The following is a 26828-nucleotide window of genomic DNA, read 5'->3' as shown; positions in this document are numbered from 1 at the left end:
TAGGATCAGCCACTGTGTTTTGCTGCTTCCCATACCTGAAGAATAAATGCAGTAAGAGGATCCTAAATTAAATCTGTCAAACACAATAGATACAGTGTTATAATATTCACTTAACTTCTCTGAAAAATAATGTGGATACCAATATAGGAAATGTAAATGAACAATAAAGGAATTTTTACTTCCATATAGATTTTTTTCATCCCATACTTACACTCACATCATTCCACATAGATCCATAAATTCCATTCATCCATATCTCAGCCATTTCCTTTAACACATTGTCATAGTTTCTGTTCGCAATCTTAGCTGATTTTGCAACATAAATTTTGCTGAAATATGCTGTTTCCTTAAGCTGAAATATATCAGTTTGTATTAAATGTTTTTTGAAGGCACTTTCTTTATAGCTGGCCTGCGACATGGTAGACCTAAGGTTAAATCCTTGCTCTGCTTAATTGGAAATTCTCTGGAATGAAAAACCCTGAGGCAGAGAGTTAAACTTGACATCTCAGGTCAGTATCCTAACCATGACACTATAAAGTGTGACACATGTACGTTCCCCAGTACAATTTCATTTTCATGAAAAAGCTCAGAAAGTGCTGTCTTTATTTCACTGAAGAATAAATCCAAATTGCGAATTACCGAGGGTTACCACAGAAATGGGACTCATCTTCCAATCAACTCAATTTTAGTTTTAAGAATTTTTTTTAAAATGTTTATTTTTATCATATTTTTCAGTCCTCATTTACTGTCTAGTCTTTGTGAAAAATAACAGTTTGTGACTTACGCATCTAATTGGGACTCAAGGGCCTGTATTAATTTCCTAATTCTTTCTTAAATCTTTCCTTTGTGCCTTGTCCAGGCTGCACCACTGATCTCTATGGGTCTCTGTTCCCCTTCTGTAAAACAAGGAATGAGGGTTTCTTCTCTGTTATCTACTTGGATTGCAACAAGGCACGTAAAATTATTCTTGTCCTTTATTCTATACTTGTAAGGTCTAGCTGGAGGACTGTGTCCAGTTTTAGGCACTACACATAAAGAAACGTGGACCAGTTGGCAATGCTCCATGACAGAGCAGACAGAATTATCAGAGATAAGACCATATGAGAAAAGCCAGGAAAAAATTCCAATTCTTTAATCTAAAGAACAGCGGGGAAAAATTCGTTCTCCATGTCTTCTGATGGATATGAGAAGAAATAATGATTTTAAATTTCAGAAAGATTTAGGTTTGGAGTTAAGAAACAACTTCTAAGGATAGTGGAAGATTCCCATAGGAGGTTGTAGAGTCTCTGATAGCAAATTTTAAAAAATATTGAATAGGTGAACATCTATCTGGAATTATATAGTAATTCATGCTTCTTTTGGACCTTTGGAGTTCAGATGTATCCATATGTACCAGAGAGCGTTCTTGGTTAATCCTGGTTGTTGGAAAATGCTTTGTCATCACTGATTTCATTACTAACCCCCAAACTGTTACAGAAGCTAAATAGGGTCAAGCTCATAGATATGCCAGGGAGCACTGAAAAGGGGATAGTCAGCTTGTGAAAGGCAATGCCATATATTTCAGTTACCTGCAAGCTGTTCTTCATATAAGCGTAAGTTTAAATATCCAGAAGAGACGATATATTTGCAATGTTCACAAAATGTGCAAACAGAAAGGAAAAATACCTACTTATTTGGTTAGCTCAGAGGTTTCTTATACTTCATATGAAGCTGGCAGACATTTCAGAGCTTCTCAGCTGGTTTTATCCAAAACTTACATCTTTGGGCTGTACTTGCAGAAGGAGACCAAGCCAGGAGTATCTGTATTTCTTTTGTAATATAGACCCATCTTTAAGGTCACTTAGATCAAAAATTGCCTCTATGCTCATTTATTAATCATTTACCCAATTAGGCAAGGTCTCCGTCCCTCCTCTCAGCAAACTGGGCCACTTAAGGGATGTTAATATCTCCTGGGCCTGACCTGAATGGTTCTCACCTACCTAGATTAACAGTTAATGACTCTTTCCATAAAAGCTAATCCCTAAGAAGTTGATGCATTATGAAGCACAATACCCGTTTCTACTAGGCTGATAAATACATGAAAAGCTTGCTATAGGATTTCTCTATAAATCTCATATTCATATATATGTATGCGTGTGTGTATAAGTTCCAACATAGACACGTGTTGGAACGTATTCAGTTACAGAACTGAGATTAATGTATGCATCATTTAATAATAACTGGTCATCACCATGAACTGATAGTACATCTGGACAATGTGACCCCCTCCCAAGCTTCAGCTCAGGAGACTGGTGAAGCATGGCTAGAATTTAACCTGTTGGGGCACAAGGGACAGGACTAGATGATCCTTTGAGGTCTCCTCCAGTTCTTACGACTCTGTGTTTGAGACCACTGTTTTTCTTTCTGTGGGTCTGTGCTCTGGCTGGCACAATGGAGCTCTGATTAGAATGGAGTTTCCAAATAATAGTACAGGGAAGGTAATACGTAATTCCTGCAGTACTGAGGTCAGTGAAGGTTCAGCGTTGATTTCTGTGGCAGCTAGGTTGCCTTAGAAAACACTTTCTGTGTGTGTCTTTTCTCTCCGAGCAGCAATTTGCATAACAGTCTTTTTTACCCCTGACTGTCCACCTGCCATCATGAATATCAGCAGAATATAAAGATATCAGCTGGCAGTTAATTGCTTGCCAGTAAGCAAGTATGAGAAACTCCTCAATTAATTTAGTGTTATTTTTGAATAACAGGGTAGTCTGTTAAAAATTCAACTGAATTCTCTGGGGATTTAAAATTCCAGAGTAGTCTCTCCCACGAAGCAAATCTCAAATAGGTCACCCAAGCTGTAACCATTTTAAACCAATCTTTAAATAAATTATCTCTATGTTTTAACGGGAATTAAAGTAGGCTGAGAGTATGTATACCACTAACCAATGTCCTTGGTAGTTATTACTCAGAGGATATTCCTTTAATTGAAGCTATCCTTACTTTTCATTCTGGAAATAATTATTCAACTAATAAACTTCAATCACCAAACTGAAGGAATGAACTCTTCAGCTATGAGCATACCTCAGCCACTGTTATGGCTGTGAGGACGCTGCAATCCTTTTCATTGTTCTTCTCTTCCTGTAAAGCTTTCCACGCTGTATGCCATGATCCTTCTCGACTCACATCACCACTGAGTTCATTGCAGCTCATAAGTACACTGTAAACTACTCCATAGTGAATAACCCAGAATAGCTCTTCACCTGCAAATAATCACATTTTTCTGTGTGAAACATGTAACAATTTTGCTATCAGATTAATATGGTTTAGGGACTAACAAAGCAATAGAAAGCTTTCATTAAATGAAAGGTTTTTACAATACCAGCAAAAACGTGCTTTCAGATTTTAGTGAGCAGAGTTGCAAAAAATTTGGCTTAGTGAATTGAAACCTCTACAGGGGATATTTAATTTTGAAACAGAAGAATCAAATCTCTTCGTGCATGGATTTTGTTGGCATATGCTACTGAAAATGAGTTTGTCCAAGAAAATTGTGTTATCTATATGTGGAACAGAGGAAGGAAGGCTCAGAGGGAGGTTAGATGATGCTTATGCCTGTTGTTAATGGAAATAAGCCTCCATTCCAGTTTCTAAGCTCACAGAAAGATTTGTTTTAAAATTATCTCAGTTCCATTCTTCAGCTTTTAAGGAAAAATATAGCAATTCCCTTATTTCTTTTGAAACAGGGAAATTATGTGAATTGTAAGAGCACTCAGTATATCAAAAGCATTTAAAAAGTTCAAGCAGAGTAGTCATCCTTAAATAGCTTCTCATGTTCCTTTAGAAAACACTAGCTAGTAACTTTTTTGTTTAAGGTTCCCTTCAAACTAGTGAAGAGAATATTTTGCATATGGACACGCAGCTATTAGTCATCTAACAGCTTGAGCCTGCACCATGCTAAAATGTCTTCTGAAAGATGCTCGGCATTGTTGATTGCCGCTGAAATGATCCTGACTGCAGCATACTTAGTAACTCGCAGGAAGGAATGCGGCACCTTTCTGGATGAGTAAATTAGATAGCTTTTAACAGAGGCCACTGTGTAATCACGTTTGATTTAAACAAACGGCCTGGAGGATTTTTAAGGTATTTGCATACAAAATATTCAGAATTAGAAATACAAGCTAACCAAGTTATTGGTCCTTGTTCAAATTTAGAGGAACCTGTCATGAAATTTGGAACATACATGCCATATTTAAATACAAAACATGTATAGCTTAAAGCTATTGGAAATAAAATGTCCATGCTTAATCTTTCGCACATATTCAGCCCAGCAAAATAGCCTACCCATGCAAAAAATATCAGATTATGAGAAACAACACAAATATATAAGCAGTATTGTTGAATCATTCTGAATAGCTCCAAAAATACAGTTTCTAGTTTTCTTAAGTTAATCATTTTGGGTTTGAGCACTATTGTAAATGAATTCCTATTCAATGCAGAACGCTCTAAATAAGGTAGAAGTACTTTTTCTAGCTAAAAGCTAACAATTTCCAAGAGACAGCTCTTTTACCCAACTACCTGTGATCATGCCAAGCTTGAGGGGCAGCCAGAGAAAATTTAAAACAGGCACAGAAAGTATGAATGTAATTAACAAAATTTTGTATAACTTACAGGTTAGGATGGATAGCATTATGCTTAGTCAGTGTAACAGTGGTAGTTTGGCCCAGGACTTCTAAGCACGGTATGTAATGGGTTGAGATACGACTAAAGTACTTTAAAAATTATAAAAGACGCACAAAATTACGCTTGGATTCCTTAAGTCTAGTAAGATCTTAACTAGTTTTTATTGAAGACTTTCAAAACTGGACATAAGGCTAAGGATATTGGAAACGTTTCACAGGAATGTAAACATCAGTATTCAGTTAATTTTTTCCTTCAGTCATAAATTATAAACTAAATGCACAAATGATATAACAGCATAGCAAACAGAAGAAATGGAGCAAAGAGTCATGAAGTGGCAGATAATCATAGGAAGGGAGCACAAAACAATCATTGGAAGATTAATTAGTCAAGAGCTAGAGATCATGCAAAGCGTGAGAATGAGCAAATGGTGTCATACATGATCTGTACACAATCCAGGCTTGTTCCTAGTGGGTTATACATAGAAAATATACTACGAAATATTTTACGGATTTAAATAAGGTGCTATCATATGAAAAGTAGTAGACAAAAATAGATGAAATAAAGACGTATAGGCAACAGAGGAGACAGTATATGGTTTTTTTTTTTTTTAAAGTGGAGGCACCACTGATGAAACATAGTAGAGCAGCACAAGAAGTTTGTTCCAGATGGCAGGAACTGCAAAGAAGCCTATCCGCCCACGGTGTTACACTTCATGAAGGAACAGACAGGAGATGGAGTACAGAATTTAAAGAGGGAGCTGAACAAAGATTAGGAGACACATGGTCTATTAAGAGCTTGGAACAACTCATGAAGGTTTCAGATTCCAGGAAGAAAACTTTACTCTCCATCTTGAAATGAATGGGAACTGATGGACCTACTTAACAGTTCTCTGAAAACCGGTAGGGAAGGTTTTAGTCAATCATCGTAACACACTGATCAAAATACGTCTTTCAAAGTTCCTATGGGAGGTAGCGGGGGTCATTAAGGATAGCATGGAGGCTGTGTTACCAAAGTGACAAGCGTGGTAAGTGTGATAATGATACTGAAACTCTAGGCATTTCTATCATTATAAACTGCAACTGAATTTTCTGAGAAATTTGTTTACATTGTGTTACAATCACAGCATTGGTTTGTTTCCTTGGCTTAGAGAGATTCTGCTGCTTTGAGAGAACAGGATGCAGCTGAAATCAAAACTATGTCCAACAGTGGAAAAAAGTAATGCATTTAATCACTGTATACATACACAAACCTAGGGATCTCAGTGGTGCTAAAGGAAAGAAGCAAAATCAAGCATATGTCACTATATGTATTAACACAATATAATTAAATTCAGTGGCTTGCAAAGCTTAATATTTGGACATTAGTGAAGATTATCAGCACACTATTTCATAAAAGATTTAAAAAATTTTACATAAACCATTTCTCTTTGCATACTCTAAATCTTTTCTCAATGACGAGCAATATATTAGAAGCATGACAGAAAAAAGCATAAATCTGAATGTGATTTGCTTTAAAATCTACTAGATTGACTGCAGATCATAAAAATGTTCAGTCAACTATATTCTAGCAAGTCACAATTCCCTTTAAAAGCCATTGATGATTTAATAAGTGAGCCATATGGCTCTTCTCTTGTTAATTTAAACTCCGCTACAGGCTTCTTGAAGAAGAATATTTGTGAAGAGAACCTATCACGCTCAAATGTCACACAGTTAATTCATCTCCCCCAATCTGTTTATAAAGACAGATGGCAACATGTTCGACTGTCATAAAAAGTGGACTGCAGTTTAATAATCACATCTAGACATTTGCTTGGAAACTTGACTAGTATAGAACCACACATCCAGGTTCTCTACAGCATCCTGAGACACTCTTCTGTTCTCCTGGGGGTGACTATCAAAAATGTTATTCTAAATATATTGAAAGGAAATATGCCCCTGACAGCTCAGCAAGTGATATTCTGGCAAAGACATAAAAAGCTTAGCAATAGGTATCCTTGGCTAGGAAGAAAGTAAGAAAAAAATCATTAGATATTCAAGAGACTTGAAATAATATTTTGACTTTTCTGTTTGCTCCATTTTGAGTTTTCTGTTTGCTCCATGGTTTGAATTTTAGATCACTGCTAATTTAATATGCTCCAAAACCAGGAATGTAAAGGGTAATTTCATCTTATAACTTCTTCACCCCAGTATAATTCAAATACAAGAGCCAGAACAATTACTCAGTCAGGTCAGTTTTAGATGAGGTGTATACTTCCACACGTAGCTCTTCCCATTTTCAGAAAGGGCAGTCTTGACTATAATGGTACCAATTCTGACCTATCCTTATGATTTCCACTCTGCAACCCTGAAAAAAATGACAGATGGCTCTCTCTGTCATCATGAAAGGTCCCTGGAACTAATTTCAGTTAGAATTAACTTTTTATTCATTTTACCATTCAAAGCATTGTAGTTGCATGTTTTACTGAAACAACACAGGGAAAAAAAAGCAGTTGTTGGAGGGATGGCAGAGGAATGGAATAGTAGAAGAGAGAAGACACTATGAAGTCAATAAGCATATATGAATTTTAACTTCTGTTCAGCAAGTAACGTTTTGAGTCTCTACATAAAAATTTCTAATGATGACATGAGCTCCAGGAAAGCTCCTAGCATAATGTTTGACACAAACAGTCCTACTGGCAATGAACTTAGTGTCTGTGTATTCTGTAAGTTCATTTTCACTAAGACTCGTTATTTCAATTACAAATAATATACGTGTGCTTATTTGTGTTTAGCCTAGCATTTCTAGAGCTTTTCAAAGTTGTCCAGAGCTTCTGATCTCATTCTGTTGCCCTTCAGATTAAGTTATAGTTTAAGTAGATCCTGTATTCTATATGCATCATCTTTTCCATATTATGAGATACAAGGACATTCTTGAACTATTCCCTCCAATAGTAGATGTCGTATTAACTTCTGCCAGAGATACTTATTATGCTTTGTCTATACACATATTTTTTGTATCTCTTTCCTTGGGCTAGATTTCTTGTAGGTAGGACAGGTATGGAGCTCTATTGTTTGATAGCATTGGTAGGATCCTGAAACACATAGCTGGCCATATCTGGTGTGAAAATTTTCACTAGTGCTGTTCCGTCAGTCAGTAGATGTGTATGTGTTGTATTTGTATTCTAACACAAGTGGAGAGTAAACAGAGAATTAAAATATATATCACAGAACAATTTGAAAATTACTTGGTACCTGTTGACGTGAGATGAGAATGTTTTTGATTTGCTTTTTCCTCCATCTCTGGTGTTTGTGTCACCTCCTCTGGAGCTATGTTCTGTGATGAAGGAATATAGCAGTGTGCTTCACAGATTTAGCCAGATTAAAATAAATCCCTGTTTTTAGCTCTGTTTCGTAAAAATATAAAAATAAAAAATGACTAAGAAGAAATCAATCAGTTCTGTAACAAGAAAAGAAAAAAAAGTGGCTGACTTTTTAAATTTAATGTCATATAATATTTCCAAAGGTTAAAAACAAAAGCATTGCTTTTATCATACTTACTACTCTGTGTTAATTTTTCTTGAAGAATCAAAGAATGGAGGAATATGCAATACCAAAAGCTGTATATTTTTTTATTTCTGTTTTCACCTTCAGAAATAAATGTGACATTTGGGGGAGGTTTAGTCTTTCCTTTGATCATAACGTTTTATCTTTTTAAAAATTCTGGTATACAAATTCTAATGTAAATTCAGAGGTCAGTCTCTTGAAGCCAGGTTTTAATAACAAATCCACTAGGGTTCCGCAATTACTATGTTTAATGAAAAGGTGATGGTAGATGGCAGACCTGCCCTCTTCGGTTATTTTGTGCAGTACCAAAGAGTGTCTAAATGCAGATAATGTTCTTCCATACCAGTTCAAAAAAATAATCGAATACAGGCTTTTCAGCAAGGGAGTAAGTACTGTATCTAATGCTGGAAAGTTTAACGGGCCAAGCATCTTAGTCCCTGGTATGTAATAAATTTATTCTGTATATATAGTATGTATATACACACAAAGTATAAAAATTATATCATAAATACACCATTTCTGAGTGTGACCTTATCAAATGCAGCTAACTAAGGGGCAGCTTAAAGATAGCTGTTAGATTAAAAGAAACTGAGAAACACAGAAGTTATTAGGGTTCAATGTATGCCACTATTCTGTGACTCAGTACTAAAACAATGTCCAGACTCATTATCTTTATGAGTAGGGTGCCTTCATGAATGTAACTCTTTGGAAAATAAATTAGCTGACAATGTATTCATTGCTCTCTATATTTTTTTACCCCGTGAAGAACCTTGACCAAATTAGCACGAAGCCTGAGAAAGCTCTTCCTCTAAAAGCGAGGAATTAACTTCTGCTCAGAAGTGTTCATGCTTTTAGAAGGCCAGCCTTTCTCTTATATCCTTGTTTTCCATGATCCAGCTAGGATCCTTTTCATGTAGCCACAACCTGACACACCTTCCCAGTGTATTTTCGTAAAGTCCTGATATCCGTCAAGGTCTATAGATGTTTCATAGCTGAATCATTGTGTAATAGGATTCTTAACTTCTTTGTGAAGCTAGGTTGATAGAGGTTTTCCAGTGAGGCCTAGTGTGGACAGATGCCTTACGAGACATCAACGTTATTAGTTACAAGGGTGAGGGCTTTGTGGAGCCTGGAGTACAGCTGATCCGGTCAGTTCACTTCATTATTTGCTAATTACAGGAAAACCTTATGGATATTTCTGAAGTATATCTTAGTATGTAACGTATTGGTGCTCTATGGACTCCCATTAACTTGTATGTGAACCACTGTTTGCAATCTATTCTAGTCCAAGAAGAATGCTTAAAATCTTTGTTTTTAAAATTCTGAAATCTCGTATTGTATGTAGGTCTCCTTGCTAAGTCCTTGGCTCTAATTATCTCACTGATTTGCCATCCATCACAGCGGACATGTTAACCAACTGCATATGCTTTTTGTTCATATCTAAACTACGTTGCTTTCTTTTTTTTTTTTAAAACAAATGGGCAGGCTAGCCACATACACATAATGAGTTACTACAGCTCAGCTGATGGGACACAATTTGTGTTGTTATAAACAAAGCTATATCTGTGAAGCCACAAGTACTTCAATGAAAGAAGGGGTCGAAATAGTTTACTCTTTTCTCAGTACCTGATCCCAGAATATTATAATTTTTAAAGTACATGTTTTGTCTTTGCTTTTGTTTTACTACATTTTTTTGATTTTGCTGAAATTTGAAGTCCAAAACCATGTTTACGCTAGCTGCTCACTTCTTTCCAATCATGCTTTGACCTAGGATTCATAAGAATTAATTCGATACACCTATGTCCTTCATTTTCTGTATTTCAGTAGCAGGATTTCAGAAATATCCATGAGTCAGCTGAGGTTTTACTAAATTAACAAATAATGAAGTGAAGTGACCAGATGAGCCATACTCCAGGTTCTGCAAATCGTACTTTGACCTCTCTACCATCCCCTCTCCTTTTTTTTTTTTTTAAACTGAACTTTTTTCCAGCCTAGGTGATCTCCAGAGCCCTTACTCTAGTTGACTGCAATTATAAATCTCATACAGTTGGGCTGTTTCCCCAATTTGAGCTGTGCGGTGTGGTTTGGAACGAAACACATAGGAAAAGAGAATGAAAAGTTTGTGATGATAGACCACAAAATATTACAATGGCATTGGAGGAATAGAGATTTTAGTAAGTCTCTCTTACCTCCAGCTTTTGGCAGCCCCAAATTTTAGTCATATTTTTCTTTCTTGAAAGGAAATAAAAGCAACTATATATCCAGGTCAAGTGTGCTGTTATGAAGTTGATTTTTATAACATTTTCTTAAGTCTGACAAGCAGAGTTGGTGAATCTTTTCAGAATAAGGTTCCAGAAGGAAAAACACATATATTTGGCTTTCTTCTTTATGACAGATGTCACTGACATTGCTGTGTGGGAAGTGATTTAGGAGGCATAGACCCATTAGACAAATAGTAAGGTTAATAATAGCTTTTTTGTGTAAGACGTTTTCCCCAGAGAATATGTGGCAGACAAAAGAGGAGGATGATTCTTGATACCCCTCACAGAAAGGAGTCTTTGAACCACTGCCTTTCATTAGAGGAAATAAGTAAGGTGGCCTAAGCATTTTGATTAACCTATGCTGCCTGAAAATATGCAGATAATTTTTTAAAAACATTAAAAACAGCCTATCATTTTCTGTTAAAAGAGTGTAACTTACAACTTTGCATCAATAGTAGAATAATATTGTTCTTGGTAGCTGTTCTTAAAGCACCCATGAGCTTTTACGGAGCCAGGCACCGTAAAAACACAGACCAACTTCATCAGAAGACAGCAATCATGGCTGGGTCTCTTCTAGATTTAATTCTGATCAAATGGTGATGAGTTAGTCAGCAATACAAAGATGGAAGGCAACTTGTATGACATAATGAAAGAGCTTGTATTTCTTAGGAACAGAAAAAGAGAAGAGAGAATAACTGGAAAAACAGCAAGATATAAATAAAAAAGTAACAAGAATTGCAATAAAACATTCAGTAGGTACAATTGCAATTAGAGTTGATTCAGTCCTCAAAGAGTCAGACTGGAGGCATGTTTCAAGTGAGATCTTACAGAGTCTGTCCTGAATCTAATGCTATTCAATATTTCCATCAGTGATTTAGCTGATAGGGTAGAGAATAAGCTCACTACATTTCCAGGTGGGACCAAGATGGGAGGAAATGCATGTATTTTAAAAGACATGATAGGAATACAAAATGACCTTGATATATAGGAGAAATAGGAAGCAGCTCCTGTGAAGCAGGCAGAAAGATTCAGCTGCATTACCAAGGAATAAAACGCAATTCTGCAGAAAATTACTAGCAGTTACAAAGGATCACCTGTTGTGCTTGAGTCAGCAGTAGCATATTGTTGCTAAACAGCCAAATAACATGAGACATGTACAAAACAAACCTATAAAACATGGGAAATCGTTTGTCCAGTCTACTTAGCACTAGTAAGATTTCAGAAGAATTACAGGTTTGGTATACCTAATACCAGACTACTACATTTTGGAAAACGTCAGCTAAATGAAAAGACTCCATAGAAGAGGAATCTGACTGATTAGAGATATAGAAAAGATAACTTGTGAGAAAAGATTGAAGGAGCTGGGGTTGTTGAGTCTGGAAGAGGGAAGTCTAAGTAGAGATGAAAAAGGAAGGTAACAGGTTGTTCTCCATGTGTATTGGATTTAAAACAAAAAGACATGCTTAAATTTGAAGGGAGATTTAGATTCAACATCAGGAAAACTTTCTAAGGATAGTCAGGAACTGGAATAAGTGACTTGTATATTATGTATATTAATGCCATATGTGATGTATTTGGACCACATACAGAATACTGAAGTGATACCCCTTCAAAACGCTTTATTTTGTACTCTTCCAGATCTCTATTGACCAGCACATAACTATTGCAAAAAAAAAACAGGAACTTTTGTGCATGTCTTCAGGCCCTATATATATCCAGATTCTTTTCTCCTAATAATTTTTTAAATACTCTTCTAGTAAGAATTAACTGTTTTTCAGATCTTTAGTTGTTCTTTCAATGCAGATCAATAAAACATTGAAAGAAATTATCTTGAACAAAACAAGTAACTTATGCAGAAAGGGGCTCTTATTTTTCTGATTTTCTTTCATTATTCACTTAATTCTGGGTTGTAATGTATGAGCTTACTGCAATTAAAGTGTCCTTAAACTGTTGTTACACTACAATTATTTTCCACACCTGTAAATTACCATTATTCTTACAAGTAGATTGAACATCATGTGAATAATTCCAGTGCTAATAAAATTTAGAATTGAAATGTGTTAACTAAAATTAAAGGTAAGAAGAATGCTAGCAGGTAGTAATAATCAGGTCACTGATCTTTGGTTTTATTAATGAAAAACTACAGTGTAATTACTCTGCCTTGTAACAAAAATGTTATCCATGGTTTTTTATACATTTTGTTTTCTTATTTCTTTTCCAGTTTGTAATGCATTTAAATGTCTCTGCGTTTGCTGAGATAAAGCAGACATTCTAAATTGGGTAAGTACAGAAGTAGTACTAAATATTTGGGATACATTTCCGTGTGGTTTTATAGTCTGTTGAATTGATTAAGTCTGTTCACTGGCTTCATCAGATGCTGGAGAATGCCCTTAAGTGTCTGTGTTTATTTCTGAAGTTCCTTTAGTGAATCAAGCAGTCAGTAACACGTGGAAGACAAGCTTTGCTTTCATGCAACTCAACCTGTCCTTGAAAGCCACTTACACTATTTTTAGAATAAGGTGAAACGTTACTTTGGAAATGGCAAATCGCTCAGCAATAGAACTGACCCTAAGCTTGCTGCCAGTATGCTATCCTTTTTTTGGATATTGCCATACGGAAACTATAACTTAAAAGGACAGTCAGATAATTTCAATCTTAAAATGGTCAATTAAATAAAATATTTCAATATAGTGTTTAGCTTTTTTTGTTAGCTATGTCAAAAACTGCTACTGCTGACGAATCATACTTTTGGCAATAAAAAAAATAAATGACTTCAAATACTCAGCATTATTCTCTCTCAAATATTCAAAAAAAAGAAAAAAAGAATGAATTACTTTCTTCATTTTGGTGTGTGGCAAAGGGCTCCTGTGTTACAATCTGGAAGAAAATAATTAATAATCATCCAACTTGTGGTTTGGTAAAGTCATCTTCTTCAGAATTAAATCTGAAAACATAAACTGAGTTATGGAATTGCCATTAAAAAGTGAATGGTATTGGTCTGAAGTTTTAGTAAGAATAAACTAAATAGAAGCTCCAATATTTTCGGAGTTTTGTACAAAACTTTCCAAATGTTCAGAGAAATGAAGACTGAACACCAAACTGTTTCCTGTTGCTGAGCTTCTGCCTCTGCTGTATAACATTGCCATATGTATAAAACTGGCAGAAATGTGTTTTTGACTTATTAGGTACTTATAGTCAGCTGGAGGGTGGTATTGCAAAAGCTCAAAGAAAACTTGCTCCTCTTAATTCTCCAGGATGCTTTACTGATTTTGTAGCATTTGGAATCCAAAGAAAGCAGTTTTTGTATCTCTGAGGTAACAGTACTTAAACAAATACCTTGGAGTACAGATGTGTATGTGTATAGCCCAGGGGCAGGATGATAGTTTTTTCATGGACCTCTGTTCCTGTTAGAAGGAATATAAAGCTTTGATCAAACATCTAGAAAATCTATTATATGATTAAGGCTCCAATAAAAGAATTCTTTATTATATAGTGGGATCTGAATAATGTACTAAAATCTAATGTCACACTTATTCATGTTAACTCCCCAGAAGTGAATGGGTAACTAACCTAGTAGAGGAAATAATCATTCAGCAGTTATTCCGCTTGCTTACACTACAGAAGTATTTCCTAGATGTTTTTTCTATTGCAATAACTATCCTGTTTGTTCTATCTTCCATCTCAAAATGCTAAGGTCAACATGACCTTTGATTTTACACAGTATAGAAAATAAATGCTTTAGTGTTTCTAACAAACACACTTCCTCCTACATCTAAATTAGTGCTGCTATTACCTGCTTCTGAAGACATACAGAGCTGGAAACAAAATCTCTCACTAGATCCATTAAAATCTTCAAGCAGGACAAGTTTAATTTGGCTGCCTCTCCAAGGACCAACAAACCTAGTGCTGAATCTAGCCTTGATATTTCAGAACAGAAAAAAAAAGAAAAACTTTAATGCTAAATAAAATAATAATTGATTTTTAAAATATAAAACTTATTGGTTAGCCAGAGGCAATTAGTGTCCTAGTTTACTAAAACCCATTAGATTCAGGAAACGCTGACATTTGTTGGAGTCAGTTAGCATCAAAGTCCAGAGAACAAGTGAAAGTGTGCCATGGTTTTTATGAAGATTTATTGGGTTCAATGTAAAAGTCTAACAAAATCCATGCCCCGGACAAGTCCTAATTTATCACGCTTCTTTTTAGATATATAATAGGGATAGATGATCCAAGAAAGGGCATAAAAGAGAAGTCTGTTAAGTCTGAGATTACCCACCGTACTTGCTGTGTTTTGCTACAGTAATAAATAATTTACTGCTAGGGCTGAGGAATACTGTTGTAGCTTATCCATATACTTCTGCTGCAATGGTGGAGATCAGGCCAGTATAGCAAGAGCCTCCAAACTTACTCACCTTATCTGGGTTCCAGTATTGTTGGTCAGGTGGAGATATCTCTGGATCTGTTGAGATATGTCCAAGTAGTCTGGTAGTGTTTGCCTCTCATTTTGAAGTAACTTGTGTACCACAAAGTTACACTAGGTTATAGTTTATGTCATTTTCTTCTAATGGAGGGGACCTGTTTTCATAGTTACTAAAATTAAAGGTCTGTTGGGAGAAATAAATTAGATATCCTTAGCGCCAGCATGCTGGCTTTACTGTAACATGCAAGTTATTTGTCTAACTAGAAAGGAAGAAAAATGATTTGTCATCATTTGTTGACAGGTAAACAAGAAAAATATGAATTGTCAGTGAATCAAGTTGGAGACATTTCAAGCAAATCACTGAGAGAATCAATATTATGTCAAGGTTTATTCCATATCTTCATTAATGATCCAGAAATATAGCGAGCGTCAGAGAAGACTGACATAGAAAACAAAGGCAATAGGAAGGTTAGTAGCATGGCTGGAAGAATTACAAGATGATTCACTTTGTAAGATGCAAGCTATAATACTGAAGAGAGTAGTGTGAATTAAAAATACAAATATAAATACGAGAAGAAGCCTGAAAAGAAACAATGTAGAAAGTAACTGGAAAGTATTAATATACAGCTATGGGACATATGTTTTTCGTGTGGTAGAGCAGGAACAATTCCAGTTAATGTAGCTTGTATCTTCTTATGGATGAAAAGGGCAGCGCAAATGCCAATGTTCCTGTTTCACACGGGATATTACATTTAGTTGTGGAAAACTCACTACCAAAAGATGCTGATCAACAAACCAAACAGAATTCTCTGATGAGTAACAAAAACGATTGAATGTCTGAGAACATGCCGTTTGTGATTTGGATTTGAGAAAGATTAAAAGGCCTAAACCGCATACTATGCAGCGTTTGAAGGGGTTTGTCTGTAATGAGATCGGAAGTCTCCACTCATCTGCAGAACTGCTGACATGGAGAGTTGTAGGCGTTTGTATTTGTATCCCGTAGGTCCTACAAAGTAGGCTTGGTGACAAGTCACCACCACTTGCAGAGACAAGATCGTACCAAAGGCCTGGTTCCCCCAAAGGAAGTGGCAAACCTCTGGGAAGTGCAGTTGCTTCTGGTCTCCCCCAATTCCCAGTGAGTTCCCAGTGCTGCAACATAAAATGCTCCTGCTCACAGGCAAGCTGCTGCTAATCAGCTGTATTTTTGCCTCTATGAAAGTAGGGGTTCACAACTTGAAAATATACCCTGACTTTGAACACTGATAGAAGATCAAGGCTGAATAACAGTAAAGAAGCTGCAGTAGATGAGAAAATAATAAGGTAACATAAGTTTACAAGAATTGGATTAATGTCACCTAAAGGGTTATGAATAACAAGAAAGTGCTATTGAGTTTGCATTAGAGAAAATTTCTTTTGTAACTAATTATGTTACGTTGTTTATGGTTAAAGAGATTTTTGTGAGGATGTTGTCAGCTATGTAAGAATATGGTTTTATATTATAGATAAATAGGTTTATTAAGTTGTGTTTTGAGTGGATGAAAGAATTCAAAGGAGTGTCACAGGAGGAGTTAGAGTAATTAATCAGAAACGTTTCTATCAGTATGATCTACCTGAACAAGGTGGAGCAGTTTCTCCAAAGAGCTGCACGCAAGTCTCAGCAACTAAAACATTTAAAGTTAGATTGGTCAATGCTGTATTGTGTAGAACAGAAAAAACTATTCATTAACATAGACACAAAAGAGGTGCTCTAAGGATCCTTTTTATCTCTGCCTTTTACAATTCTATGATATAAACACTCATATTTTTCTTATATTAACAGAATTTACCTAAAGGGTTTGCACATATTAAGATGTGTAATTTTAATATACATTGTGACCTGGGATGTGAGTCAATGTTCCCTGAGGACCACAGAAATATGCCTATAGACTTAAATAGGATATGGCTCAGGGCTGTAGTGGTAACACAAGCAGACGGTTCTGAATTTCAAATTTAAAATATATTTTTGTGGAGAAATCATATGGACTTCACATGGGATGAAATTAATAGTGGTATATAGGACAAGTTAAGGTCAACAGGGTCCATAGCAACAAGGTTCTATTAAAAATATTTTAGAAACATACAGAAAACAGCACATTTTAGACTGGATTTTAAAGCCTAGACAAGTTTTATTTTCCATTATATGTTTTAACAATTTCCTATCAGAGCTTATATTTTACAGTGTTATAGTAGTTCCTGTACAAATTCCAGTTTATTTCTACTCGGCATACATTTCACTTATTGGTTATGGAGATATTCATCATCACAAACTAGATTAATCCCTAGGCAATGAAGAGGACCTGTGTAATGTTGTCAGCCTTGAAAACTGGACTGGGTGGAGGTTTTTCACCACTTACCTGTTTTCTCAGTACCCTATAGAAATTAACTTAACCTGAGGCTCACAGATTAAAAATAAATGCCTTAGTCCCAACATGCGATGGCTGCAGACAAGACCACCCCATCACAGCCACGTTGTGTTTAGAATCAATCATATACTGAACTTACCAGGAAAAAAAAATGCTTTCATAAAGGAAAAAAACAGAAATCATAAGCCATTTCACAAATGCCTATGAAGGGAGCTGGAAGGGCAGCAGTTGTGATTGCAAAGAGTTATGTTAGGAATCCAAGTCTAAGAGAGGGTTTCAGGCTGTGATTCTCTATCTCATATATGCAGACAACTTAGCACTATATTTAGTTGAGGTATCTGATACTTTTCCTTGCCATTTCCTGATCACTAGCTTTCAGCACATCTTTGCTTGGCTGCTGTAGCATCATATTGAATCAGATTGCTTATATGCCTGCATGGATCTGGACTGACATTTTCTCACTGGTCAGAAGAAGGTTTAATAAGATCTTACAGTAGAACAACTACTGAGCAAGGACAGAGATCTCCACACGCTTGCTGTGGGCCAGCCTTGCCAGACCTGGGTTCTAAAAGGCATTCTTGAAGACACATTTTAATGGAGACTTTAGAGCTTATTTTATCTAAAGCACTGGATTATCAAACCAGAACATACTGAGCACTTTCTAATCATCTTATCTTTCTTTCTTTTCTTCCTTATTATGTGCCCCAAACAAAAGGTGGAACAGGCTGCCATCAAGGGACTGCTGTGACTATAAGAAAATAAAGAGTAGTTATAGCCACAACTGGAAAAGAGCTAACCGTTAGCGCTCAGAATAACATTACTAACAGTACCTGCACTTGGAGTAGAAATGGTAAGGAAAAGACCTACTAGATATGGAAGTAGAACGGTCAGGGGAGAAAAGTAAAAAAAAAAAAAAAAAAAAACAGCTAATTGAGAGCAAGAAAAGCAATGCTGTTTATATATTTATGAACTGTACATGGAAAACCCATGTACTTAAATACATGTCTGTAAATGGAAGCTCATTTGATCTTAATGCTACTAGATGCAAACAGAAGTTCACTGAGTCACTAAGTACTAGAGTTACCACAGAGACCATGTAAGACCATGGATAGGGAAGAAATGTGCCCTGCTCCAAGATGACCCTTTAAGGAAGTGTCCTTTAATGTGGAGCTCATGCAGTAAAATCCAGTTAAGTTCTCCTGCTTTGTCTTTCTTCAAATTCTGAATTAATTTATTGTAATTTCAAAAACTTTTAAAAATACAACTAAAACTGGAGATTTGTTCAGGTGAAGGATCACATTAAAAACAAACTTACTCCAGCAGAAGCTGAAAAGCAAATTTAAGCTAATACCTTCCTTGCACACGAAAAAAATCAGATTCAGCCATTCTCCCTAAGGACTGAATGCATACTAATGGCAATAACACCAAAAATGAAAAACAGTCTTAGTCTGGAGTAGAATAATTATATTTCTAAATCTTTTTTCACATACTTAAACAAAATCCACTATATTCTGCTGAAGCTTTTATTGAACTGGCAGACTCATATATATACACACACACGTAGCTATGTATGTTTTAAATCCCCATTTGTTATTCATTTTGCTCCAGCAGCTTGTCTGTGCCTCAGAGTCCAAATATATTCCTCAGAGTATCTTTCTTTCAGTGTCTGGACAATGCTTAATATGCAACCATCACTAACATATACAAATACTAAATAACAGAACTAAGTGGCAGGGAAGCTTTGGGAGGATAAATTTACCCTTCAGAGGTCAGACACAAGAGCTGATTAAATATCTAACAGACTCCATTTTCGAAACAGTGAATATGGCCTATTTTAATTATTAGCTTTACAGGAGTGATCATTTATAGCTTGATATATTAATGCCTTTTAGTTCAGAAGTGCTAAAAACTAATAATAGGGCAGACACTATACATCTTTGGATAGTGCTATTTTTAGATGATTCTTACACACTTTGTTGGCATGGAGCACAGTGACCTAATCTATTATATGCATCATGTTTGCCAAACGTAGCAATAAAAGACACAAAAAATTCTACAGAGGCAGCAGATGTTCTAAACACCAGAGATTACTTGCAGCCAAACCATGCAAAGGTATTTACACCAGTTTTGTCTCTTAATGCATAGGCTGAGTCATCCTTGATGTAGGTCAGAGCAGGATATAGTTTCTTCTAAATCTGAAATTGCTTGAGGAAGACAGTTGTTGACCCTGGCCTGCTGCAACATCAGAAAGAGGGTAAGTCTGAACCGTGGTCTGGCCTACATTTTTTCTGGATCTTGTCAAGACTGTCAGTGCTTCTAAAGGAAGTAGTACATTTAGAATGAAGTTGTGCACTCAGGTTAGCTGATTTAAGTGGCACAGGTGCAAAAAAGGCTGGAGGTAAGTGGGGCTTGCAGAGATTTTAATTATTAAATCATGTGGTAACTTGATTCCAAAGTAAAAACTCTGTGCAACAAAGTAAGAACCAGTGCATGTCACTCGTGGGTGACAGAAAAGGAATAAAGTTCTGGCTATGGAGTAGGAAACGTGGTGGTATGAGATACCAATGCACTACATATACGTCGCTGGGGAAGGGTTTTGTACATTTCTACAGAGGCAGACAGTCACGCTCTGTCTCTGCATTTATGACTGTGAGACAGCTAGTCCTGTACCCGAGCAGTCATGCTAGCACACAACTGTCCTCGCATTAATAAATTCACATCACAGAGCCATGTGAGGTGGCTCACTTTGGCTTGGTTTGAGGACAGCACTGTGCTGCGCCTTCCCAGCTGGGAACAACGGCCCATTGTCTGCCGCTGACCCTGCAGGAGACGTGCACCATATGCAGGGCATGAGGCAAAGCTTCATGGCACCATACTTTTCTCTGGCTTAGGAGTTTTGAAATCACTGTCAGCCCTTCTGGCCTTATCCTTGAGAAGGAGCAACCAAGCTTGGCTGTTTACGTCTGTTGGAAAAAAAGAATATCCTCTTACTCTCTGTCTTCCTCCTCTGAAAGTAGCCTAGATAAGCTTTTCTTCATAGTGAAAAGAAAGTGGCACAAAGATTTGAAGGTGGATCACAAACCATTGGTCAAATGAAGAAAGGAGCTAAGTAGGGGAAGACAATAGTCATTTTTAGGGACTTGCATAGTGGAAAGTGTCTGTGTCAGACTGGCTAAAATGTAAATTACTCTGTCATTTGTTCAGCATCATAATTCTCTCTTACACTGACTTCAACGGTTGTGAAGAGACACAAACCAAAACCCTAACCCTGGAAGCCCAAAGGCTTTATATTTGGCTTTTTTCTTGTAATAACAAAAATGCAATAATAGTCTGGATCCAAGTTAGAATCTGTAGGGAATAGGAAGGAATGGAAAAGAGAAGGACAGGTATATCTTCCAAAATCTTTGCCTCAGTCTAAGAAGGTATGGCTATATATACTTTGCTTGCAGATTGAATTATTGCTAACAAAAAAGATCAAGTAAACAGAATTAAGTAAAATCAACTTTTGAGTGAGATATTTCTTATTTTCAGTACTCCGTTTTGCTAGAGCTTTCACAGTTAAATCAAAATGCTGGAAATGAACCTCCCTGGTCCTTGGGATGCCTGAGCTTAGTGGCCAAGTCAGTACCTTCTGTTTTTCTGTACAAAAATCTGTCTGGTAGAGGAGTATGTACATCATATTGGTTCTGCAGAGTATTTTAATTGCTTTAAATCATTTTTCTCATACTGTAACTCTGCTCAACAAGCCAGACTTAAAGCTTGAGTCTACGTGTTCAATGATTAAATTAACAGGAAGCATACAGGAAAACATTCCACGGAAAATTAATTTTAATCATTCTAGATTAGTTTTTGTTTTACTTCCCAAGTACAGAATGCAAAAAAATTGAAGCTTAATATATCTCTCTGAAGAATAATACATTTCACTTCTGATGTTAAGTACTCAGAAAATAAAGTCAACTTAAAATGCTGGAATTAAATTCCTATCAATAACAAATTTAATTTAATAAAAACAAACTGAGATAAGATTTGCATATGCTTGAAGCAAAAAAGATAGGAGCAATGTATTGATATATTGAAGAGATATAGAGTATGTACAATGTTTCTGCTTTTGGTGCTGAGATTATCAATCTTTTTCACAGGGTACGTAGCTATGATTAACATTGAAAACATAAAAGTTGTTGCCAGTTTTTCTGATGGAGATCTTCCCTGTGGAGCAGAAGATGCTGGAGCACTTCATTTACTTGAGGAGAACTGCTGTGCCTGGAAACCCAAACAACGAGGCTGTGCCGCAGAAACTATTGAGTCTCAGATTCTTTCTGCTTAAGCTCTGATGATATTGATGGCTTCTGACTCAAAGAGAACTAAAACAAAAGGTAAATGAAACTCATTGGTAAGATCTTTGTCTTTATTTAGTCTTCAGATTAGGATTTTACTCACTGTAGCATTCTATCTGCACGAAGCTTTTTGTTTTTGAATTCAGTGCTGTAAATGAATGTAATGTCTTTCACGCTGTGTCTCAAAAAAGGCCTATACAGTTTGTTTCTTTGGGATTGTTCTCTTCCTCCTCTGTCTACCATAAGTTTTATCCAACCACAGACAGGTTTTTGTTTGAGAGCAAGTCTTACTAGTCTAGCCAGTACAGGATCTTCCTTTAGTCTGAGAAAGGAACTTTAAGAAACTAAAGTCCTAAGCTAGGATTGTTATCGATTCTTAACTATTAACCATAACAGAAGTGCTGCTGCTGTTTAATGTGATGACATAGTGTAGTTAGGCATCAGTAATGTAGATTGGCAACCTGCTGATAAGACTTAGGCCTCAATATTTGGATTCAGATCTTCATTCTCACATCGCTGTGTTCACGCAGAGCCCTCCTCTGTGGTAAATGTGTGCTTGTGAGATTCCATTTGTGAGTCGGCAGAAGCCCAAAATGCTTTTATTTACAGCTGTGTAACTCAAGTGCCAGAATTATTATTTCTTGTGTCAGAATTTTTTTAGCACTCACTTACTCTCCAAGGATCTGCAGCAGTTCAGGAGAGGCCTGCTAACTTCACTGGGACTGCATACAAGCAATAATCTTGGTGGAGAATTTGTAATAATTAATTAAATAAAGGGTATCAAACCAAGTTCATCAGTGCACAAGGATTTACATGTCCAAATGCTAAGCTTCCAAGCACCTTAGAAATGGTTGGACTGAATCAATGGGAGAAAAACTGCATTTAAAAACTAATTAAATTCATGTCTGTGTTACTGTGTAACTACCTGCTCTCTAGGGTTATTGATATGCATTAGATGATCTCCCAGACCGGGCTTATGAAGTCCTGCTAGCCTAGTGTTTTGTTTCTGACTATATTTATCACTCAGTCCTTTGGACCACAGTGCTAGAGCCCTTTGGTGGCAAATATGTGGAAGTTTTCCACGAGCTTCACTCCAGGAGCTGAAGATTAGTTTAAACCCTGAAACATGGGACTGAATATTCTTTTTACAGAAAAGTATCATCAGTGATTACAGCTTCGGAATATCGATGAAAATGGCTTTGAACTCAAATATACATTCCGAATAGATATACATTTGCAATCACTATGCATAGACAAATAAGGCAACAAAATACTTTTATGGCCATAGTCTCAAAGAGCTGCTCTGCTGCCAGCTGACCCTATTCATGGGAAAAGTCAGCTGTCTTAAGCTTCCCATTCAAAATACTTCCTAAGCAGAGAGCTGAAGGAGCATAAAGGTCATGCAAATAGGTAAACGGCCCCATGAACTCTATTGCTCTTCGCTTTGCTGGCACTCAAGTTCACGCAGAGGGAGAACGTCTTGTATTAACACGTCTCCTGTGTGGCTGTATGCAGGAATCAGATACTTAGCAAATTCAGAGAACTGAATTGGACTGAAATTGTTTTTTGAATTACCCAGTGTGATTCAGCTATCACTCATTCTAGCATGCCAAAAGATCCTACTCCTCGATACACTAATAATCTGTTATGCAGCATGCTTCTAAATGTTACAGAAACAAAGCTTCATTAATTGATTCACCTTCATGATATCTTTTATCTGTCTGCCCTGAACTTGTTTAATACTCTAAATTCTGCTCAGCTCTGTTACTTTTACTTAGGGATTCGTAACTATGACAAAGAACAGTAGACCTTGAAATAAGGAAAATAAAAATAGGCACAGAAGAAGCTGCTGCAGTCTGCTGTTGAAAAGTGTAGGTGTGTATCTATAATTTATTAGCAGCAGCGTCTGGAGAATTGGTTGCATTCAAAAACCTTAGACATATCTGAATTTAAGAGGAGATTCCCTTAAGTACCAGGTACTGATGTTGTTTTATTTTTTTAAATTGTTACATGTCTCAGTACAGGTTGGGAATGGATTATCCCTACACTGTGCTATACAGTATAAATTCCCATCATTTTCTGTGACTCAAAGAAAGGATTTAAGAGGATGTCAAGAAGGTGCTGGTGTCAGACTGCTCATTTCTCCCTTGATTTCTTTCTCTAACGATCCATGTATTCAAGACATGCTTATTAATGAACAGAAGTCACTGTTATGAGAGCAGTTCTCTTTTCCTTTGTCTCCATATTCACTGGGGAAAATTGTTCAGAATGAATTAGCCTAATTAGATGTGATTTTTTTCACTTCCACTTGCAGCCTTTTCATATGTTGGATTTGGTCACAAAGGAGGTGAAGGGTGTTTCCTTTCACGCTGCTGCTGCAGCCAGCAAAGAGGTACCATACAGCCCTGCTGTGTTTCCCTAGTCAGGTGAGACTCTCCTGGCACCAGAACACTTGGTGAGCTCCGGCAAAGCTGGTGCACTGCAGTGAGACAAAACACCAGGCTACAGTGGCTACCGCTAACGTGACTCAAAACGACGTTGCTGGCTCAGACTGCTGTAAACCCCCGAAGTTCACGGTACGTCTAGCTTTTTTTAGGCCCCGAAGCAGCATAGAGTAAGGACTGAAGTCCTTTCTATTTCTGTCTGTCTGGGAACCCCAGGTTTTATCACGTGTTTCCCAGTGATGCCGTGTAAAAACTGAACTCATTTCCTTGGTGTGCAATTTGTTTATGCTATACCTTTATTTCTAACATAAGAGCCTTCCAGACACCCTGGGTACAGCCTCCTACCTACACACTTCAGTTATTATCATTCCTTCCTACAAAAGCATCTCAATTGCGTGAAAATTATTTAAAACAAAGCACAGCATTTGCCTGACGGCTTAAGCCATAGTGATTATATTGCAATGCCCTTTCTTCATTATATTGGTTTCCATTTAAGTGAAGGATTAACTTTAAATTGTTCTAAATGGTCTGAAAAGATCCCTACAGTGAGGAATATTCAAGATCTCCTTCTACAGCCTTGTCCTGACATAAGGCTTGTAGGATGTGCCACATTCTCCCTCTTCCCATCTGTTTCACCCCCTTGCTCTTCTTAAAAAATAATCCTCCTCCTCAGGCATCTTATCCTGCCTTCCCTTTTTTAACATTTTGGAATGCATTGGCTTTGGAGAGGATTGTTAATTTTGTCACTGGTTATTTGTTTTTTCATATTTTTATTAATCAGTCTCCCTGCTCCTGACTATTACAGGAGCATTATAAGTCTGTTCTGTGTTGGAAATATAGGTATACAGGTATAAATAACTTTTTCAAGGTCACAAAGAGATTTTTTTCAATAAAACTAACATTTCCTGAATATCAGGTACTTGCAGAGAAGATCATCCTTTTTCTGTAAGAAATTAATGCATAAGAGTCTACAGTCCTGAGAAGGTATTTTAGAAAATGAAATGGAAAACATTTAATTATTGTCCTCCGTCAGTGCTCTTTTGAAGAGTAAAACAGACCAATCTGTATGGCTTATGTAGCTCTACAACCAACACAAATTTAAGTGAAAACTAACATAACTAACTATATAAAAGATAGTACATCTGAGGTTAACTCCGTGACCTTCCTTAAGATATATAGGACTGCACTTAAAAAATAAGCTTGGTAAGCTATTTGAGGCTATATGTTTGAAATAGGCTTTGTCTTTTGGGGTTCCTTATTCTTCATGAAAATTTAAACTTTTAATTCTCCATTTTTCTGTGCATAAAGTTGAAATAATCATACTTGCCCTTTTTTTGTAGTTCTGTGAGATCCTAGGAGAAAAACCACAAGTACTAAAAAAATTATTAAGATGATATACAGCATTGGTACTTAAACTCTGAGAAGAAAACTTAAGTGATTCTGGTCATTTCTTGCATGGTGTTATTCCTTTCTCTGTAATTACATGTTTACCTAAGTGTAAGAAGAACTGTTTACCCAAGGGACGCTACAGCATTCCTTTGAAGCCATAACAGCCTGTGAGCTAGGCACATTATTAGGCAGTTTTTAATGATATAAATGATAGGCTATTGTGTATCAAGTAATTATGGCCTTACGATTCTCCTGCTACAGGTAAAGCAAGGAAAGGACAACAATTATTCAGGAATAATCTTCATGTGATGTATCATTCCTCCAAAGGGCTTGGGGCAGCAATGGAAGGAGGTGGGAAAGGCAGGCATCAAACAGCGTGCATATGCCAGTACCTACCGAGGACTTGCAGATCTTAGGGCAGACACTAAATAATCAGTTCCTTTATACTTCCTCCCAAACCTGCGTTCTTCCCAGGTACTGCCCACGGCAGCAAAGCTGCTCCAGTCCTGCACTGCCACGACGCGGCACTGCATCAGTTCTGCACCTTCCTCTACCCACGTCTTTCTTCCATACTTTGGCTCACTCTCATCTACTTACTTCAGAGTTAGTGAGAGCAAACGGAAATTGCCTGGGAGTATTACTGCCACGTGAGCTACCAGGAATTGTATCGTTATGTGACACTGAGAATTCTTTGAAAATACAGAACGATACGTTTATGAAATGATCTTGTTTCACAAATTCAGGCTGCAATCTCTCCAAAATTAAAGTCTCTTTTGTGTCTATCATTTTGCTGAACTGCTGGCAATTTGTCGAGCTAAACGCAGCTTTAATACTTTCCACTGAACTGCCAAGTGCACTTATGTGATCATAGTAATCCTATCTGATGCATCATATATCATCTGATTATGTTACCCACCCTGCCAAGGAGAGTCTGATCTTGTCCTTCTTCCAAGCTTACATCAGACCCTGATAGTGACTCGGAAGGTACCACAACACTGCATATGGCTTCCTCTGCCTTCGGCAGGAAAGGGACAGCTGAGAGGATGTTTAGATGTGGCTCATAGCAGATCACATAGGCTGTGAGAGTGCTGTAACAGGAAAAATAAGTCTGTGAAAATTATTTTATTGTTGTTTTACAATTTGTTCTGTTTGCCTTTTACTTATTGCATGAAACTTAACTTCACTGTTTTGCAGATAGAACCATTATCCATTTTTCTCCTGCATAGATTTATAAATATTGTGTGACCTCTTGTGGTATAACAAAATACTACACGTATGGTCCACGGATAACACAGTTCATGTAACCTGCAATCTACTTACAGCCAGTCTGCCTTGATAGATGGATTTCTGTTAACTAAAGGCTGATAGCTATGAAACTCT

At 36.7% G+C, this 26828-nt stretch overlaps 1 long non-coding RNA gene across 7 annotated transcripts in view; it reads left to right on the top strand.

The window, feature by feature from the left end:
- The window catches only part of LOC104150972 (uncharacterized), a 257069-nt gene that overhangs the window by 208990 nt on the left and 21251 nt on the right, over positions 1-26828 (top strand). For 5 of the 7 annotated variants that reach the window (XR_011138045.1, XR_011138041.1, XR_011138040.1 and 2 more), the window contains 6 exons: positions 12681-12739; positions 15181-15347; positions 17997-18131; positions 19427-19535; positions 21421-21654; positions 23930-24191. This is a non-coding gene — a long non-coding RNA (uncharacterized lncRNA). The remainder of the gene's footprint in view (positions 1-12680; positions 12740-15180; positions 15348-17996; positions 18132-19426; positions 19536-21420; positions 21655-23929; positions 24192-26828) is intronic. The other 2 variants (XR_011138046.1, XR_011138043.1) reach the window with 1 other exon arrangement.

This window comes from Struthio camelus, chromosome Z (assembly GCF_040807025.1).
Source record: "Struthio camelus isolate bStrCam1 chromosome Z, bStrCam1.hap1, whole genome shotgun sequence".
NCBI lineage: Eukaryota > Metazoa > Chordata > Aves > Struthioniformes > Struthionidae > Struthio > Struthio camelus.
This window is presented reverse-complemented; position numbering and strand designations above follow the sequence as displayed.